The 22,094-nt window shown below is 28.8% G+C and overlaps 1 protein-coding gene across 1 annotated transcript in view; it reads left to right on the top strand.

Moving 5' to 3' along the window:
- The window catches only part of LOC119608801, a 103,485-nt gene extending 81,670 nt beyond the window's left edge, over window positions 1-21,815 (top strand). Inside the window, exon 6 of the mRNA XM_037963335.1 lies at window positions 21,658-21,815. The gene's annotated coding sequence lies outside the window, so the exon portion shown is untranslated. The remainder of the gene's footprint in view (window positions 1-21,657) is intronic.
- Window positions 21,816-22,094: the final 279 nt, after the last annotated feature.

Here is a 22,094-nt window from a genome sequence, read left to right as displayed (position 1 = left end):
ACCAATTAAGCCGTACCTCTTTTAACAATAGATTTTCCAAAATGATGACTTTATTTGCTTTTTTCTTAAATGTGCCTTTTTTCCTTAACTATTAGTCATCTCTTAACTGTAACTTTAAATTTGTTATTTGTGTTTTTTTATGAATGAGTTTTTTAAATTTAATGGCAATATTTTGTCTAATTTATGACTTTAAATAAAAACAAAATTTAAATCAAATATCATTTAAAATATTAAAATAATATTTAGGTAATAAACACACAATATTTTTCATACATATTTATTTATTTTCTTTTACCATTTTAAATTTTGGACATTAATTTTTTAAAGAAAAATCCCCAATTCAAATCCACTTTGAACGCAATAAAATGTCATGGCAAATTTTCTACACATGTTAATCTTAATTACCAAAATTTAACTAATTTAAAAGTACTTTAATTTTCATGGACCATTCGAAACAATTTCTATTGTTACTATAAAACGACAAAGACCTGGAGAGTATGTATAAGAATTCGAGTGACAGCAAGAAAAAAGGTCAAGGTACACAATTTAAATTTAAACACCCACAAATGAGATGACACTTGAAAACCATAAAATGTCAACATTTAAATTGTGTGCACTTTTCAAAACTAAAAGAAAAGAGGGAAAATAGAAAATAAAATAATCCTAAAACAACATTTGACTTTAAATCTATATAAGAAAAATTGCTTTATTTTTTGTTTAAAACTGGTACAAAAAAAATTAGAAACAGCTGTCAGAACAAATTTATATGTATTAGAGTTGCATGAAAGTAAGAATAACAAAACTAAAATAAATATGCACTTTACTACAAGTTCACTAAATAGCAACTTGCAACTTGTAATTTTTATTTATAAAAATAGATCATGACTATAGGGCCTGCCTTTCTTTTTTTGCTTTTGGTTATTAAAAAAAAAACACTTGCACAAAACTCAAGCACATTAAGTACATATTGTGTATTAAGTACTTTTTTAGATCACTTTTATTTTAGCTCAAGTGTAGTCGGTCAAGAGTATTTTGGGACAACCTACACTTGATTTGATTATGACATGTTTATGACAAAACATGTATTCTTAATTGAAATAGTGCGTTTAGTAAGACTCTTTGGTTCTTTCATATAAAGTACTTTTTATGTAAGATACTTAGGTTGGCTTATATTTACATACATATGTATGTACTTGATTTTTGCATTCCCTTTTACGAAAATTTCTCATTTAATCGTTATTTTTTTAATTCTACGTTTTATAGACATTTTTTGAAAAATTTTGCATTTTTAAAGAAAATTAAAAAAATCTCTTTTTATGTTGTCTTTTTATATCGAAAATTTTTTAAAAATTCTCTTTTTTATAAAAAATTTTCGAAAAATTCACTGTTTATAGAAAACTTTTGAAATATTCACTTTTTTATAGACAATTTAAAAAAAATCACTTTTTATGTTTAAAAATAGAGCATTTTGGTAAAACTCTCTTTTTAATTGAAAAATTTTTAATAATTTACTTTTTTATAGAAATTTTTCGAAAAATTCACTTTTTATAGAAATTTTATTTTTTTTATCGAAAACTTTCGAAAAATTATATTTTTTAAAGAAAATTAAAAAAATCTCTTTTATGTTAAAAATTTTCTTTTTGTATCAAACATTTTCGAAAAATTCTCTTTTTTATAGAAAATTTTTCGAAAAATTTACTTTTTTATAGAAAATTTTCGAAAAATTCACTTTTTTATAGAAAATAGAACATTAAGTTAAAACTCTTGAAAATTCCCTTTTTATGTTCAAAATATTATCTTTCTATATCAAACATTTTCGAAAAATTTACTTTTTATAGAAAAATTCACTTCTTTAAAGAAAATTCACTTTTTATACCCTACACCACCATCAGTGGTGATAAGTTTGTTATTCCGTATGTAACACCAAGAAATATTCATCTGAGACCCAACAAAGTATATATGTATATTCCGGGTCCTTATCAAATTCTGAGTCGATTTAGCTATGTCCGTCCGTCCGTCTGTCTGTCTGTCTGCCTAAAACACTAACACGTTGAAACTAAGCAAAAGAAATAAACCAAATCCGCCAAAAATGTTCATTGATGTCCTAAGCAGTTTGGTATTGAAAATCAGCAAAATCGTTTCTCAACGTTATAAGTTATGAGTAAAAATTTCAGACTACCTCGAAAAAAATTAAGTTTTTTTTTTCGTAATTCTTAAGTCGTTTTATGTTGAAAAACAAAACAATCGTTCCAAAATTTCTCATAGCTCCCATACAAAGGTACATATTTCCGGAAATGCATTTATCGTTAATAACATCCTCAAATATATCGGTAGCAACCGAAATTTGTGTATATAATATAGGAACTGAAATCATATTACCAATGTAAATCCAGATAGGTCCATGAGTGGTCACAGCTCCCATTTATGTAATTCCACTTCCGAAAATCACTTAAATGCACATTACTTATTAAGAAATAAAGATATTGGAATAATATTCTATATAAATATGTTTTGTGTATACATATATCACCCTGCGAAATTTTTTCCTGATGGGTCAATATTTGGTCACAGCTCCCATATAAAGTCCACTTCCGAAAATCACTTAAAAGCACAAACTAATTAAGAAATAAAGATATTGAATAAAGAATTTGAAAAATTTACTTTTTTATAGAAAGTTTTCGAAAAATTCTAGTTTTAGAGAAAACTTCTCTTTTTATATCGAACATTTTCGAAAAATTATCTTTTTTTATCGAAAATTTTCAAATAATTCTTAGAACATTTTTGAAAAAATAAAATGTAAAAATGTTTACAAATTCTCTAGACTCGATGGATTTGTTACTGAAAAAAATATGGAAAATATAAAAGGTTAGTCTGTTAAAAGCTAAAAACATTTAAAGTTTTATTTACCAACTATAGAGTGATAAATAAGAAATTTCATTTGTGCAAAATTTACACGCACTTCACACTAGTTTCTTTTAAAAATTTTCTTTTATTCTACTTTTCAAGTGAGAGAATCAACAGTTTATTAAAACAAAATCATCGACCATATATTTTTTTTCATACATGGCCCAGTCATCAAGATAAAACTACTTTGGAAAACTTGTAAATGAAAAATTATTATCTCTTTAAAAGATACAATAAACATATTTTTGAAAATTTGCCAAATTTACAGCCGCAGCCAAGAAATTGAAAAAGAAAGAAGCAAAAACTACAAATAACAAATTAAACTGCGAAGTTGTTAAATTTTTTTCTGCAGTCTCTAGCAATAAGAGTGGTGCTTAAATGGTGTGGAATTAACCTTAAAATGTTTACATGTGTAAAAGTGTTTACAGTTTAGATGTGTTTTTTGTTTTGTTCAGCATCTAACGCTAAACAAATACACAAATATCACAAAGCCCTTTATGGGCCAACTCAATAAGAACACTCTATTGCCCATTTTTAGTTCAAAAGGAAAAACTATTTGATAAGAATTTTAATAAATATTTCTATTCAAAATTTATATATGTCCACAATTATCAAAGAGTAATTGTTAGAGAGTGTAAAAAAAATTTTTTCTATCATTGCATTCTTGGAATTTATTCATTCATTTTCTTCTACTAATGAAGGCATTCTAGATTTTTTTGTTTTTTTGTAAAAATAACAAAAACACAAAAGAATTTTAATTTATCATGCATAATACTAATTTAAACACAAACATTTTCACTAACATCATTATTCAAATCTGTTTGTATCAACAACCAGAAAAAATCGAATAGAAATGTCAAAAAGTTGAGAAATGAGAAAAAAAATTTTGGAATCAAATCAAATTGACATGATGTCAAAAAATAACAACAACTTCATACACACACAAAACACCCATTAGAAAAGTGAAGAGAGACCCTCAATCTAAAATACGAGGGCAGACTAACAAGTGATTTTTATAAAAAAATGATCAAAGATTTTATATAATTCCTTTTCCTTTGGAACCATATGAGAGACGTTAAACATATTTTAAAATTTACAATGTAAATTACTTGATCTCGTATGAGAGATTTTTGACTTATGACGTCATTAGAGTAAAAGTTTATTCCAATTCAGAAATATGAGAAAACATTAGGAAACTAAATTAGAAGAAAACAAGTAGGAAAGTATAGTCGGGCATGTCCATATGATATGATACCCTACACCACTGAGTATGTTAAAAATGTAGATTGTTTTTAATAACAAAGCATTTAAGTTGTTTACCGAAATATTTTAACAATTTGTTGAAAAAAGTGAGGGGTTATATGGGGACAAGTGTAAATATGGACCTATCCTTATAAATTTTGGTATATGGCTTTACGTTTACATTAGAGTTATGTATGTTGGATTTCATCGTGATACTAGTGTTTATTAGTGAATTATTGACCTTTAAGTCGTTTTCTGAAGGGGACTTTGTATGGGGTCTAGGCCCTAGACCCCATCCTAGACTCTAGGGTCAAATAAAGTCCTATAATTACGAAAATCGGTAGTATTATTAAGACGTATATAGAACTAAGTTTTGCCGATTTTTGTAGTGATACTACAATATTTAACATTATTATAAACTCAAAAGTCCTTTTCGGGGGGTAAAGTTGTATGGGAGCTAGGTGAAATAATGGACCGATTTCAACCATTTTTAATAGGCTTCGTCGTCGGGCCGAAAAATACCTATGGTCTAAATTTCATTAAAATATCCTGTACCTTGCGCACAACGTTTATATGGACAGCTAGCCAGTCGTATAGACGGACGGACGTGGCTTAATCGACTCAGAAAGTAATTCTGAGTCGATCGGTATACTTTATTTTTGTACGTTACAAACATCAGCACAGACGTATAATACCCTCCCCACTATGGTTGTGTAGGGTATAAAAATATCAATCATACCTTTGAACAAAATATCATACTACCCTCGTTAAGATATAAATTCTAACAAGTGAATATTTAGAATTTAAAAACTACATAGACGTTAATGCTGTGTGTTCAACAACATATACATAGAGCAGCAACAGCAAACTCCAAAATAAAATCGTACAAAATAAACGCATGACATTGACTGCAAGATATTAGAGACGAAATGTCAAGTAGATCAGATTACAAATCAAACAAATACATCTAAAAATAAGAAAAGAAAAAAAAACTTAACATAAATTCTTCATTCATACTCTCATACTTAAACAGACTTACATGCATAAAAACCTCACTTTCTCTTCACTTTTAAATCCATTTTAACTAAAGTAGAAAAATAACAAATTTAACTGCTGAGTTTTGATAGTTTTGAAAAGTAGTTTTATTTATTTATTTTTTTCGTTCCAACTTTTCAAGTGTTTTTATTTTTAAAATGTTTATTTAAGGATTTCTTCTTATATTTTTTTAGTGTTTTAAGTTTTGTCGTCTTTGCTGCTGTTGCATAGTTTTAAAAAATTAATGCACTAAAAAGCAAATAAAATAAAAGAATTTAAAACATTAAGGATATTTATGAGTGGTAGAAATCTCTACCAGGATCCATAAATAAAGATTCTCAAAAGATCAATATGGATTTTTCATATAAAAATCGTTTTTTATTTCTTCAATCAACACGATAGCGATGATTTACGATCACGATTGCCAATGCAAAATTTGGGAATTCTAACTTTAATAGTTTCCCAGATTATTCTGTCTGCCTAAAACACGCTCACGTTAAAACTTAATAAAGGAAGTCCACCAAATTCACCTAGAATATTTATTATTATCCTAAGCACTTTGGTATTGAAAATCAACAAAATCGGTTTACCAGGTAAAAAATTATGAGTAGTTTTCTCAAAAACTACTGAATTATCGATGCAGTTTGACGCACTTTATTTTTTTTCACCCAGGGATCAATTATGTTTAAAATCAAAACAATCGATCCAAAATTTCCCATAGCCCCCATACAAAGGTATATATTTTCGGAAATCGGCTTACGGCTAATAACTTCGTCAAACATATTTGTATAACCACAAATTTTTTTAGATATGTATGTATATAATATAAACAGAAATCGTTTTACCAAATTAGATCTGTAACGGTCCATATTTTGTCATAGCTCCCATATAAGGTACACTTCCGAAAATCACAAAAGCACTAATTAAGAAATGAAGATATTGAAATAATATTTCACATAAATATGTTTTCTTTATACATATATCACTATGAAAAATAATTTTCGATAACCGATAATTTACGATAACCACTTAAACAGACATATTTCATTACTGAATGAAGATATATAATGCTAAAAAATTCGTCATGAATATGTTTAATGTAGATATTAACCACCCTGGGAAATATTTTGCGGATCGTTCCATAATTGGATAGAAAGCAGAAGCTGAGGCCTTTATAATGATATATATATAACGTTTAAGTAACCTGGAGAGATATGTGTGAATTTCATCAGCAAACATATTTTTTATTTAAGTTTTGCTCCGTTGTTCAAGTTTGGAGATGATTTTTGAAAGTATTTTATATAGGAACCGTACTATTTATTAATTGATTAGAAACCCATGTCTATTCATGAGAAAAACGCAATTTTGTTTTTAAAAATCCGTTAGAAATTGACGACGTTATTGATCTTTTTGTTAATACAAAATTGTTCATAAACTGATTTTCCGAAAGATGCTTTATATGGGGGATAGGGCTAAATATGGGTCCAGATTTAACTAAGTTACTGACTTATAAGTACCTAAAGGTACGAAAAACCGGTTCCACCTCGGATCCACCTTTCAGAAAAATAGTATCACTTCCCAGGTATCTAGTCTCAGATATACGGTCCACTTCTGAAAATTACTTAAATGCACATACATACATATTTCATTGACAAAAGGAGATTTCGCTATAAAAATTGACAAGAATATCTTCTTCATTCTGAAAAATGTTTGGATCAGTCCAGAATTGGTCATAAGAGATCCATAAGCACTGCCATCACGGAAGCAAAATTTAAATTTTCGTTTATTAAAAATCTAAAACTATTAAGATGGGTTTCAAAAAGCTTACAGGTGGAGGGTATTTAAGATTCGGCATATCCGAATATAGAACTCTAACTTGTTCTATTTAATTCGCATGGGAGGTGCCACTCCGCCTATTGCTAGTCCGATCAATTTGTCTTAAATTTTCATAATGATACTAAAGTGACTTCTACGCAAATTTATAACAATATTTATTTATATGGAGAGTGCCACGCCCACTATAGCCCATTTTGTCCACAAATGTTCATATGGATGTCAAAGTTATCCACATAAAATTTGAGGACCATAGCTATTGCAGTTCTGAGTTATGCAACTTTTAACACAAACATATGTATATCTCGCGTACGTGAAATTTCGAAATAAAAGATATCCCGTAGTTCCTTCCATATATAGAGGAAGACACACTTTAAAAATTTCAAGAAAATCGACCCGCTGTATATATACTTCGAACAAACCCATAAACAAATAAACAATCACTCTCATTTATCAAATTCGTCTTTAGCATTGATAGTTATATATATGAAAAAAATAATGTAAAATAGTTGGAACGAATACCCCTAATGGCATAGGTGAAATTTATATAATATTTATATGGATACATTACAATGTTTTCTTCAACATACATATCTTTAATGCTAAATATGTATAAGTGCAGTTGTTATGATTTCATACACCAAAAGTGCCTGACAAAAAAAATAATGTAATAACGATTTGTTAAATTTGTAACATTTAAAGACAAGCACTTAAAAGTACTCTAAAATTAAGTGAAATGATAACATTATAAATCAAGAAAAGAAAGTGAAAGAATAAAATGAAAATGAATAAAAATTATGTTCTTAAAGTATAATAATAAAAAAATGAATTTCCACTTTCTGGGAAATGATTTTGTGGATTAATTAAAAACTCATTAAAATAAACTTAAGGCCCCCTCGCAACCCCTGCCACTTCCCACTCTTTTGCTCATAACAATTAAAATTCAATAATTATAATCACAATTTCCCCTTATCAACAACATCCGCTGCTAGTTAAGAACATAAAAACAGTCAGCCTTGTACCCAATTTAAACATTTACATATTGGAGTAATAATAATATTTATGATTTCAATACCTGTGAGAATTCTATTGAGTAAAAATATTTTCTTATTATTCTAGCGCTATTTATTTTAGCGTATACGACTGTATTGTATTGTATTGTGTCGTGTTGTATTCCCTTTAAAACGTTCGATTGATGCTGGTTCTCACGATTTTCAATCACACGCGTTAATTAACTCCTTCGCGTTTGAATGACAACATTTCAACTCCGGAAATCTCTTGTTTATCTTCACACAAAATCCTAAATCTATCGTTGTCGTTGTAACTAAATAAGTATGTATGTGCATACTTACTATGTACATACAATGCCACACAAAAGACCAAGAAAAACATGAACAAAAGCTGAAGAAAATGACAGCAAAAGGAAAATTCAAATGCACATCAGTCACAAGAAAACTACTTCGTTCATAGTTGTAGTCGTACTTGGTTTGTTGGTTAGATGGATGCTGTTGGATGAAATTTATGTGACATAAAAACATGCCAACATTTCACTCAGCGAATAAGTCATGCGTTAACTTGAACATGAATTTTCCAGAGGATTTTTAATTTATTTTTTTTTTTTAATTTTTTTCCTAAAAGTCTTGGCTGCTCTTGTTCTGAATTTTGATTCTTCTTCATTGACTTTTTATTTATTATTGTTTTCATGATTGTAAAAGAGTTTTTGAAAGATTTTTCTTTTCAAGCGTTATTAAGTATGAAAGTGATTATTGGCCTCATAAATGCGGGGGAAAATGGATTGCTGACGATTGAAGGGTTGTATTGTGTTGCATGAGTTAAATCTGAGTATAGATGCCATGCATCATGAGCTAATCAATGTTTTGTTTGAATTAAAATCAATGGGTCTTTAAATAAACATGAAAATAGTGTTTATTATCATGGAATTTGTTGGCTGTAATATAATTAAATTAAAATGGGATTAAAATTAAGAAAGGATTACCGTAAATTCATTTAAAATATCTAAACAGGACTTGTTAACTTACTTTTCAATGACTTCTACATATTATCAGCATTACTTTTAAGTACTGTAATAACGACTTGCACACGCTTTTACCAAGTAATGCTGACGGTAGTAGTCATTGAAATGTAAGTTGTTTGGTATAATGATACTTACCAAACAACTTACATTTCAATGACTAAGTTTGTGCGGGTTATATGTATACGTATTTACATATTACACTGTAAGTATGTGATACCTCGGGACGTGTTACCTTGATAATCTTCCCTCATCTTGGTGTTCTTGCAATTCTGGGAAAAGGGGTTCTCTAGTCTGCCGGTACTATAAACTGGCCTTCCTCGTTGAAATGATTTGACATAGGGTCGAACCAGAGGACCACATAATCTGGTACCACGTTAACCGGTAGCCCATAGGGCTGAGTTTTGGACTTTGTCTTCTCCCGGTTATTGGAAAGATACCTTCGCAGTGCACGTGGTGCCTGCGCTTTAAACCCAAATTCTTGTTAAAAGACTGATTGTAAAGTCTATACTTCTCGATAAGTTCGGTGCTGTTGCCATGACAACAGACACCTCACAAAGGAGTGACTGTGGGGCTAACTGTTGGAAATGAGTTAGTGTCAAGTATATATGATACGGGATGGATGTAGAGGTAACGGGTCTCACCCACCCTTGTACCTAGAATGAATGTCTCAGATGAATGAGAAGTGTGATGGGTTAGTGCCAAGTGTATATGATACGGGATAGATATATAGAGGTATGCGGGTCTCACCCACCCATGTACCTAGAATGAATGTCTGGGATGAATGAGAAGTGTGTTGGGTTGGAGATGAATGTAAGGTTTTTATACAAGCAATTGGATTTTCCTGTTCGGTTTAAAAAGTTCGAACAAAATAAGAAGATATAGGAGCATGAAGGTAGCATTGTCACTGAAGCGATTTTTGTTTAAATCTTAATGTAAACTATTTTCAAAATGAATATATTATTATCCTGGAAATGCCCGGTGCTCAATTTTAGAATCCAGTTACGACAAATGAAGAACAAAATAAGTAATTTCAATAGATTTGTAAAATCAGATATCAAAAATGCAATATATTCTTATTTTAACATATTTTTTTAAAAAGAAGTTTACATGTTTAGTAGAGTTTCCCGAGAAACGGCCTTTTTAAGAATTTCATGTATGAATACCTCTCAATCGATGCGTATTAATGTACTGAACATGAGAAAAATAAAAAATAATTATTTTCGAATGGTAATTTCGAATCCTGACCTCAGTATAATTTGTAAAAAAATAAAATATTTTTTGGTCCACAAAATGATTTTTAATGGATTGGAGAGGCATATTTTTTTCGTTTTTTATCGAAATAGTTGTCAAAAAATATTTAAAAAATAGTTTGGTATGTGGTTTGGTTTATTTCAGAATTTTTTAGATTATTTTGAAATTTTTATGCCCCTTATCATCAGAAATACACTAACAATAATTTTAATTATTTTCCCGCGATAAGCTCAAAATTACGGAATTTTTAAGACCCATTTCGAAAAGATTGCAGACAATTTTTTTTGAACATATTGTACTGTATTGTACTGAGGACCTGAGGAAAAAAAATTGTTTTTTTAATTTTCACGTATTAAGTACATTAAAACGCATCGTTTGAGATGTATTCCTCCAAAAAAAATATTCCACTGGACACCCTAATCTTAAGTTGAAATTTTACTTACAGTGTTATCATTATAATGTTAATAAACTTTTATAAATAATTCTACATAAATGAATAATTTAAATATTTAAATATGAACCTTACAATAGAAATCAATTAATTATTTTAAAACACAACCGCATGTCCTTTAATACAAATTAACTTTATCATTCATATTTGTGTTTATTAACTATTTATGAAATAAATCTGCACTCTAGAAATTAAATTTTTAAAAGTTTATTTAAACAATTTTATATTACTATTTATAAAATGGTTTTTAAATAGGCTATAGCAACTATTCAATAACACGTTAGGATGGTTATATTGGTATTAATGGAACAATTTAACAAAAAATTTTACCAAATTATACATAAAGATTTTTTTTTCGAAATTTTTATATTGGTTCCAAATATTTCTATAAAAAAGTTTTATAAATAATATTTCATAAATAACTTTATGTTACTTATAAACGAATTTTCTCAAAAATTTCTTTTATCTAACTGTCAATATGAGAACCTCCCTAATGAACATTAAGAGGTCTATATGGAAAACATACATAAATTTGTATGTATATATCATTTATTAATTGTCTAAAGTTAATTATGTTTTTGGTGGTGATTATATTACAATTAAACAATAATTTAGAATCAATACCAAAAATAATAAATGGTCATAAATTTGTTGTATGTAGACAAACTTGAAAACAACCACAACACAGACAAACGTAAACACATATAAGTACAAACTTTTAAATATTATCCTGCAAACAAACAAACATATGAAATTGTATTTATAATTTCGTTAGTAAAATAGACACAACAACTACAATAAATACATTGACACTTGATGACACTAGCAAACAGATACACTTATAAACATTTACTAAATTTATTTATGTGAGCTTTTAATTAAATTACTTAGTAATTCTGCAATAAAATAACAAAAAAAAAACAAAACGAGAAAATAAAATGAATGTACAAAATATAATTACTCTTTTCATTATAACATTTTTGATATTTGTTTATAAACAGACAAACACACATTAGTAATTTATAAATGAAATTATATTATATTGAAATATAACAAGTAGAAACATATTTGCCAATGTTTGTTATTAAAGAGAATATGTAGAAAACATTACCCAGCTATTTAGCAACGAGTCAATGTACTCTTTTTAGATAGTATTGCATGTATTTATTTTTTCAATTATTTGTCAATTGTCTCTGACTATGATGTGGCTGCCATAACACCCAGAAACGTTTTATTGCTACTTGAGTGGCTCTAAGCTATATAAAGAATAGTCACGTTAAGCGTTTTTCTACACTATACTTTATGAACCCCCCGGGGCATGTTTCCTTGATAAAAGACCCTCATCTTGGAGTATTGCATTACCGGGGTTAAGAGGTGCTACCAGTACTTTCACTCCACGGACTTTCCTTGGAATGATTTGACATGAGGTCGAATCAGAGAACCACATAATATGGTACTATGGGTGGCCAGTTAGTGGATGTTCCTTCGGGATCCACGTCTTTGGTTTAAACCCAAATTTGCGGGAAGGTTAAGTGGCGGTTAAAATATAGATGCACGGTAAAATCTATATTTCGGGATAAGTTCGGTGCAGTTGCCGAATGACAACAGATACCCCACAGAGGAGTGACTGTGGGACTAATTGTTGGAAATGAGTTGCAGTTAAATGTATATGATACAGGATGAATGTAGGGTTCTACGGATCTCCTCCGCCAATGAGAGTGGGCGCATGAGTCTGTCGCATGTTGTATAAGTGTATCGGATGAATGAGAAGTGTGCAGGGTTAAATGATGATGGATGAAAGGTATCTTATGCAAGTGATACCATCGAATTTTCCTTCCTTGTCCGGGTATGTTCAGAGCAAACTCTGTTCATACCAGATTTACCACAGCTTATTTGATAGATTCGTACTTCGGTCTACCGGTTACGTCTTTTGGCGCTGTTGCTGACTTAACAGAGGCCATCCCATCTGGATGGTTGTAAACGGAAGTGATGTTTTTGCATCTCGGAAGTTAAGCAACGTGGCAGCAATGGCCAGAAATAGATAGCTCAAGTACTTGAGCAATGTGCAAGTATACTGGCCCGGTAATTCCATATACGTAAATTGCCACCTGTGTGTAAGAAACACAATGGTTGAAAAAAAACACCGTGAAATAGGCTAACACGGCAGGTATTCACGTAAAGCACTCGACTTCATTGTAAATTATGAATTACATAAGTAATCTATCAGCTTCAATCTATTGCAGATTCAATAATTCAGTTATAGTCTTCATACATACTGCTAGTAACCTGTTGTATCCCTAAATGAAGGACTAAAACATTGGGACAGCCACCACGAAGTGCAGGGTATTTTTTCTAAAAAAAAACACATATGTATTTGCATTCGTAATTATATAACTAAATTTGAATTTATTTGCATTAAAGCAATATGACATAAAGTTAATTGCATTAATAAGTGAACATTAAATCTCATGTATCAAACATACAATTTTCGGTAGAAATATCAAGCATGAGAATTAAAGCAAATTTATCTCAGTACTTGTAAAAAGTACAAGAGCAGAACTAAATTGATATTTGTACAAATTTTACAGATACTAATTTGTTAATATATGTAGTTTTTTTTAAATTTCAAATTATTAAACATTTTTATATTTTTGTCAAAAAAAGCTAGTAAAATCCGCACAGAGAAAATATTTATACCTTTCACCACTATATTTGTGCTGATGTTTGTGACGCCCAACAATATTGGTCCTAAAGTATACCAATCGGCTCAGAATCACTTTCTGAGTCGATTTACCTACTATGTCCGTCTGTCCTGTCTGTGTGTCCATGTAAACCTTGTGCGCACTCTACAGGTCGCAATTTTCAAGATAATTTGATGATATTTGGAAAATACTTTTCTTTTGACCCAAGTATGAAGTCTATTGTTAAAATCGCTCCATTATTTCGTATAGCCCTTATACAAACGTACCCCCGGAATAGGGCTTCTGAGCTCATAAATATGTTAAATGTTCTTGTATCACTTAAAAATTTAGTTTTACATAAGTCTGGTTATATTTTATCGTTGATTGTTAAATTGATACAAAAACTATTTTAACCGGCAGAATATCTACAAGTTAACCGATAACTAGAGGTGGAGTTAACGGGGCTTAATGATACTGTATATTTTCGTAATGATCTGGGGCTCATTTGACCCTATCCTCCATACAAATTCCCCTTCAGAAAATGACTTTATGGCCAAAATTCACTTATAAACACTAATGCCACGCTGATATTCTGCATAAATAACTGATGTAGACGTAAATCCCTCTACCAAAATTTATAAGGATAGGGCCATATTAACCCCCTGAAATGATATGAAAAGATTTTATATAAAATATTCTTAATTCTTAATTCGAAAAATATTTCCAAAAAATAGTTTCTCCGAAATCCTCAAAATTCAAATCGCAGGTACCGCTGATCTGCGAGAGATATTAATTTTACTATTTAATTTCCTTATTTATTGGTTATGATTCACATGGAGATTTTCTTGAAAAAATTTACTTTTTTATTGTAATTTTTGGAATCAGCACACCAAATAATACAGGAATTAGTGAAAATTATTTAAAACGCTTTTTCAACGTTGACCTGTATAATTAGTTTCTTGGAATAAAACCATGTAGACGTCATGTACGAAAATAATTACAATTGACCATGTCTTAGCAAAAAAAGTTTAATATAAAAATATAAAATAAAATCCGATTTATTTTATATGATTTAATGTTCAATTCATTACATTAGTGATAGTAAGAAAAAAATAAATAAGTCTTATTTCAGCTATAAAGTTTATATTAAACGAGCAAACAAAAAACTCGCTCTAAACTTACATTTTAAATTTGTAATGTCTTTTGTCATACATGTGTCAAAATAACAGTCAAAATATATACGGAACCCTAAATATGTTTCTCCTACTTCTTTTATCCCACTACATTAATAGGAATTTGTTCGCTTTATTGCTGTTGTTAGTGTGTGAGTATTCTATGTTTTTACTTCCATTCATTATTTTTCAATATAGTCAATTTTAATGTCAACTCTCATGAACTCAGACATGTGGAAACATTTTTATTGTACGTTCATTCAGACATGGCATTGTTAAACGTATCACCAAAAGGTCACCGAAAGACAGACTGAATGACGGAGAGGAGACGACCACCGACAACATTTAAACGGAGTCAACACAGAGAAATTCAATGCTTTTCAATTTTGAGCATGTAATGAAATTTTATAATTAAAAATTAAAGAATTTTTCTTTGCTCGTTTTTTAATTTTACTTTCCTTTCTCAGAAGGAGTGTAAAGGACTTTTTAAATTTATTTTAACAATATAAAATAATAATAGCATACTCATATGACTTTTGACTTTAACAAAAAATTGATTTTAGTTGGAATATGTTTTTAATTTAATAAAAAAAATATCTGCAAATAATTACTGGTGCTTATGTTTAATTTTTATGTATTTTCTAGTCTTGCAACAAACTTTAAATTTGTATTTTAAACAAATTAAATTTTTTGCCTTTTTAAAATTATACAGTGAGTGCTATTGTCCTGAAGTGCTTTAGGTGAGTATCCACTGACTTATGACAACTCACCATCGTATCTTTTGTGACTTACAACTCAGGTGCCAATTTTTGTACATGGCTGTTGTCGGTCCATGTATAAGGACTCTGTTCAAGTAATATAGCTGTTATCTATATCTCTCGTTGCGGAATAACGGAATAAAGCAAACTCGAATCATTTCATATTTCCATACCATAGATGTGATAACTCAGGCACGAAACTCGAACATAACCGGACAAAGAAGGGACTAAAATCGATAAAACAAAGATTAGGACATAATAAAGCAAACTCGCATCATTTCATATTTCCATACCATAGATGACACACTGTGATAACTCAGGTACGAAACCCGAACATAACCGGACAAAGAAGGGACTAAAATCGATAAAACAAAGATTAGGACAAACATTCCAATAGTACGGTAGTACAAACATTCCAATAGTACGGTAAGTAAAGACTTTCTAAAACAAAAGACTACATTTTTAATTCAAGTAAAAATCCCCCTAGAAAGCAAATTATTATTATTGAAGATTAGGATTTCGAAAATAACTGAGGCCTTTAAAAAACAGAGGGACATCGCTAAATCGTCTTCGCTACTTATAAAAGTCCCAAAATTATATTGTGGAAATTGCAAAAAAAATTACTTATATACATACATATGTTTATCCTTCTGACGATGCTATAAAGTATAAAATTATGCATATTCTTAACTGTTTATTTCACACTTTAACTATTGCGATCATTATTTCAATATTTCTTTAAAAAAAAAGTGAATTGAATATTAAAGTGCTTAAATGCATACATATGTCCATAACAACATAACTATAGTGTATACACTTCCTTTATTACACACACACATACAATCCTTGAATATTGCAAAGTCGAAGTATTAAACAGGGAAAGATAATATCAGCATCCTTATCATCGTCATCGTCAGCAACATCATTATCTTTATTATTGTTATTATGATTATTATTACTGTATGTGGCAGAAGTAACTGCTTTTTCTCTCTCATAATTAAATACTACATGCAACATCTGCCCGAATGTACATACCTACATATATCCTGTGTGTCAGTCTGTTCAGTTGTTATTCTGTTGCATGATGTTGCATTCATAAAGCCATTTGTTGCCTTTAAGTTTCGATATTTGTTTGTATAAATATTTAAGAATGTCCATGGATGGTTGTGTTGTTTGTAAAAAGCTTTAGGTTGGTTTAGTGGGGGCGAGAGTTGCTCTTGGGTTGTATGGAGTTTATTATTTTTATTTTTGCTGCTCATTATAAAAACTTTTATGAGGTCATTTCAGATGTGATTTATATATTTTGTAAAATTAAAAAAATAATCGCCGCTTGTTGGGGCACTTAACAAAGGATTTACTTTGTATTTTTACCATTTAATATTTGTTCTCTCAACGCTTTCACCCGCATGTACATTTTGTACGTATGTTTATAAGTATGTGTGTTAACAAGGATCTTATACTGAACCTCTACAACACTGTGCGAGCATGCATGTCTGTCTTTATGTGTGAGTTTGCTTTAAATATATATATATATATATGTTATGTATGTATGTGTTTATTAAAAAAAAGTATAGCATAACTTAAGGCTCATAGCAGCATAAAAATTAAAAAACCAAAATAATGAAAATAATATACCGTTAAATTACAAAAGTAGCAGTTGTAGTAGTTTTTTTCTGTTGTTGTAGTAGTAATTGTAATGAAATATAAAAGAAACAACAACAATAACAATTTCCACAAAACAAAATTAAAAACTTTAATAATAAAGAGCCACTCTGCTGGGCCGTTAAGGGGGTCCTGCGGACGTGTGTATAAGCATGCGTTGCATTTATTTACTTGTTTCCATTCTTATTTCATTTTGCAACAACTACATATTATAATATTCTGTTATTTAAATGTTAAAATGACTTTGCCACAATATACATTCATACTTGCATACTTGTAGTTATTTTAATACTTTTTTCAGGAAATTATGGTAATTTTTCTGTTTGTTATGTACATTTTTTATTTTATTTATATAATGACCTTAATTTTATTTATTTTACATATTTTATTTAAATAAAAATGCTGCTACTTAAATCGTTTATCCAATAATTTCCATTTAAATAGATTTCCATAAAGTTTTAAAATAAATAAAACACTTTACAATTATTATGACCTCAACATTAAAGGAAAATATATTTTACAAAATTATATTTACAACAAATTATACATTATTAATAGTAAATTTTTTAAAGTAAAGTCATCAATTATATCGTTTTAACAAGTTTACGGGATTTGTGTACTATTTTTGCCATTTTCTTCCCATTTTTGTAAAAAATACCCTTAATTGCTATAAAGTTGATAAATTGGTTTAATATATTTCACTTAGAAGAATTCCACTAAAATCAGATAAATGTAATTGTTTAATTTAACGGAGAAAAGGCAAGGATTTTCAAAATACCACTTTTTTGATACACTAGTGATATCATACTTTTTACATTTAAAATGGAGGCACACGTTTTATAGTAATTATTATCACGAGTTCCAATTAAAAATGTATCTACGAAATAGAACAGTTTTTGACTAATACCAATATTCAGAATAAGCGAACAAAGCTTAATGAACTCAGAAAGTGATTTTTAGTAGATTCGAACAAATAAAGTAGAATTTTGAACATGACCCTCTTCGATGAAATTCGGTACAAACGTTCTTCGTGCAAATACGAATTTTAAAATTCTCCAATGTCTAAATTTGCGGTTTAGATGTTATCGAAGTTCATATTTTTAGGATTTTCATCAACAAACATTAAATTTGACATGGTATATTTTCTAAACTAACCGATTTTAATCGTTTTAGTCCCTAATTGAAGACTATGTCATGCAGTTTAACAGTACTTTTGTTAAAATATTAGTATTATATATTATATTAGTTTAAAAACAAGTAAGAGTTTTATATTCAGCTGTGCCGAATTTTATGTACCCTTCACCATGATGTTATAGAAAACAGTCAGTACGAATTTTATTACAAAAAATCAAAAAATACCAATTGTAAAACGGTAAGGTACCAAAAAGTCTCTTTTTATGGGTTCTCACTTAATCCGGGCTCTTATAGAAAATTCAAAAAGTACTTTTTGTAGAAAAAAGTACCAAAAAGTCCCTTTTTATGTGTTTTCGCCTAATCCGGGCTCTACATACTTAATTTCATGTTTCTAGGTTCAATATTATAGAAAATTCAAAAAGTACCTTTTGTAAAACGAAAAAGTACCAAAAAGTCCCTTTTAATAGGTTCGTACTAGTCAAGGCCCTACATGTTAAATTTCATGTTTCTATGTTCAATATTATAGAAAATTCAAGAGGTACCTTTTGTAGAACGAAAAAGTACCCTTTTATGTGTTCTGGCCTAATCCGGACTCTACGTAGTTAATTTTATGTTTTTAGGTTCAATATTATAGAAAATTCAAAAGAAACCATTTGTAGAACGAAAAAGTAACAAAAATTTCCCTTTTATAGGTTCTTACCTAGTCAAGGCCCTACATGCTAAATTTCATGTTTCTAGGTTCAATATTATAGAAAATTCAAAAAGTACTTTTGTAGAACGAAAAAGTACCCTTTTATGTGTTCTGGCCTAATCCGGGCTCTACGTAGTTAATTTCATGTTTCTAGGTTCAAATTAAAGAAAATTCAAAAGGTACCTTTTGTAGAACGAAAAAGTAACAAAAACCCCATTTTTATAGGTTCTTACCTAGTCAAGGACCTATATGCTAAATTTCATGTTTCTAGGTTCAATATTATAGAAAATTCAAAAAGTACCTTTTGTAGAACGAAAAAGTACCAAAAAGTCTCCTTTAATGTGTTCTCGCCTTAACATACTTAATTTCATGTTTCTAGCCAATAACAACTTAACGTAACGTGATATTCATTCTTTGCTTTGTGTTTATAAATTTTGATCGTATTTTCGATAGAATTATTATTGATTCTCACTTAATTCCATGTCTCTAGGATCAATATTATATATATTATGCTTAATTTCATACCTCTAGGTTCAATATTATAGAAAATTCAAAAAGTATTATTTGAAGAACGAAAAGGTACCAAAAAAATCCAATTTTATAAGCTTTAGTATGGACTAAAACGATACGATATCAAATTTAATGCTTGTGGAAAAAAAATCAAAAAATGTGAAATTTGAACCTCGATAAAATCTAAACCATGCATTTGGAAATTTCGAAGAACTCTAAACTTCGTGTTTATACAAAGAATGGGTCCACCACCAAGTTTCGGAAAGAGTAAGGTACAAAACCTGTTCGAAAATGCCCCTACTAGGAACAATATTTGTATCTATTACAAATGGATATAAAAACAAAACTTGTTTTGTCGGATCAGCTACGATATTTTGATGCAAAAATGTATACCACACATCGATGGCTAATGGAATTGTACAAATCAGCATTACTTTTTTTATTTTATTTTTCAAAATTTATACCATAAGTCCGCAAATAGACTAGTCAAGCTAGGCAATTGACTAGTACATGGACTAATTAACAGCCTAGTCAATAAACTAGTCTAGTCGTGAGTAGTCAATAGACTATTCAATAGATTGGCCCTAGAACTAGTCAATAGATTAGTGCAAGGACTAGTCATTAAACTAGTGATCGACTAGTTAATAGACAGTCCAGTTATAGGCTAGATTATATGTTAATGAATAGATTAGTTCATAAACTTATCAATACTCGTCATTAAACTATACTATCGAATAGTCAATAGAGTAGTAATTAGACAAGTCGTTAGTCTGATCAATAGAATATAAAATATACTACTGCTATCTTATCACTTTAAGAGAATAATTATAAACAAGAAACCCATAGACTTTTAAAATTTGTGCCATAAGTACAATTTTAAATTATTATTTCAGTCCAGAAGTAAATTGAAAATAGTACCAAATGGGTTATTGGTGTACTTTTGTAACTTTTAAGATCAAATTGTACCAAAAAAAATTAAATTGTACCAATTTTACCAACCTCGTTTCGAGGTACTAAAAAAGTAGTTCGTTTTAATCGAAGAATAGTTATAACAGACTTCGTTATAAATACATGTTACAAAATAATAGTTAACAAAACTATTGGTGCAACTTTCTACATTTTTAACGTATGAAAAAAAATATCTTAAATGTGATTGCAAAAATAAACATACAATAATGTTAAATTTAAATAATTTCAACTGATGTATGTACATTAAATGAAAAACCAAACAATTTTAAATTTTTTGGAATTTGACAATTATGAGCAGACGGTTTTTTATGATTAATACATCATTGGACGCGGCTTTAAAACCCCTTTCAAACGATACTCCATATTGAATATATTGTTTCAAAACAAAACTACAATTTTAAAAAAATAATTCAAAAATACCTTTTTTAAATTTGGTCCAGCTCACGAACGGCCTTCGCTAGACTTAAAATATTTTGGGAATCATCATAAAACAAAGCAAGGTAAATTTTGAGAGAGGTAACAAAAACAAGTTTTTGCTTTCCATACAGAATGAGTCGGTCTAATGTATATAATATGAACAACTTTAATCTATAAATTATATTATACCTATATTCATAAAGGGTTACTTTAAATAGTTTTATTTTCTTAAACTTGACACTACTATTTAATGACAAATATTTATATAAATATGTATGTATTCAAATTTATGAATCGCAATGCATGAGAACAATAAAAAAATATAATTAGCAATCAAATCAGAGTAATAGAGAAATAAACAGATATATGAGTACAAACATACATATGTGCATATGTATATAAGTATACAGATTGGAATGTTTACAAATATAATACTGAAGCTTAAAACATGAAACACAAACAAATCTACATAAATTTAATGAAAGAGAAAGCTTATCTTAATAAATAAACTCTCCTTTTATTTCTCTTCCCGCACAACAGCAAGAAAAAACATTTGTTAATACGTAAACAAAACAAGGAAGAAAGAAAGAAGGAAATTTTTAACAACAAAATTAATTCAATACATATTAAAATTTCATAAATATTTTAAAGCTTTTTACAAAACTATATTTTTTTAATAATCTATATTTTGATGGATAATTTTACATATTTTTTAACAAATCATTAAAAAATGTCACTTTACCTATTATAGGGTAACTTAGTTTCCAAAACAAAAATTCCGTTAGGAATTTTTTATTATTTATTGCATTACCCTTTTTGTAAAATGTATTTTGTTGCTGTTTAATATGTTTATTTTACACACATATGGACAAACATGTTTTGTTTATTTCAATTATTCTCTTTCTCTTGCAGAAATTTCTATGCGCCTGGTATTCACTATTGATGTTAAGATTGTATGATTGAGATTTTGTGAAAATGAAAAGAAAAGGACTAGCAAAAAAACAACATTAAGTTTATGTTAAAAATTGTAAACCAACTAATATTTTTGTTTTCCTGGTAATTCAAAGAAATTTGTAATTATTTAAACAAAATATCATTACTACTTACTTACTTTATTCTACTATCTAAATGCATTTTACATACAATTAAATAAATAATAATAAATTTACAAAATGACATTGAAAATATAAAAATATTAATTATGTAAAAATTAACACTGTAATTTTATTACCAATACCTGCCGTAGGGTATAAATAAATATAATTTTTTATATTATATGTATATGTAAACACATACATATGTATGTGGTATGTACTATATAACAAAGAATGTAATAATAAAGAATGTAC

The sequence above is a fragment of the Lucilia sericata genome, unplaced genomic scaffold (assembly GCF_015586225.1).
Source record: "Lucilia sericata isolate MDLA Ls3-8-SP2 unplaced genomic scaffold, ASM1558622v1 Contig000022F_arrow, whole genome shotgun sequence".
In the NCBI taxonomy this organism is placed as follows: Eukaryota; Metazoa; Arthropoda; class Insecta; order Diptera; family Calliphoridae; genus Lucilia; species Lucilia sericata.
Note: the sequence above shows the minus strand (reverse complement) of the source record. Positions and strands in the feature narration are given on the sequence as shown.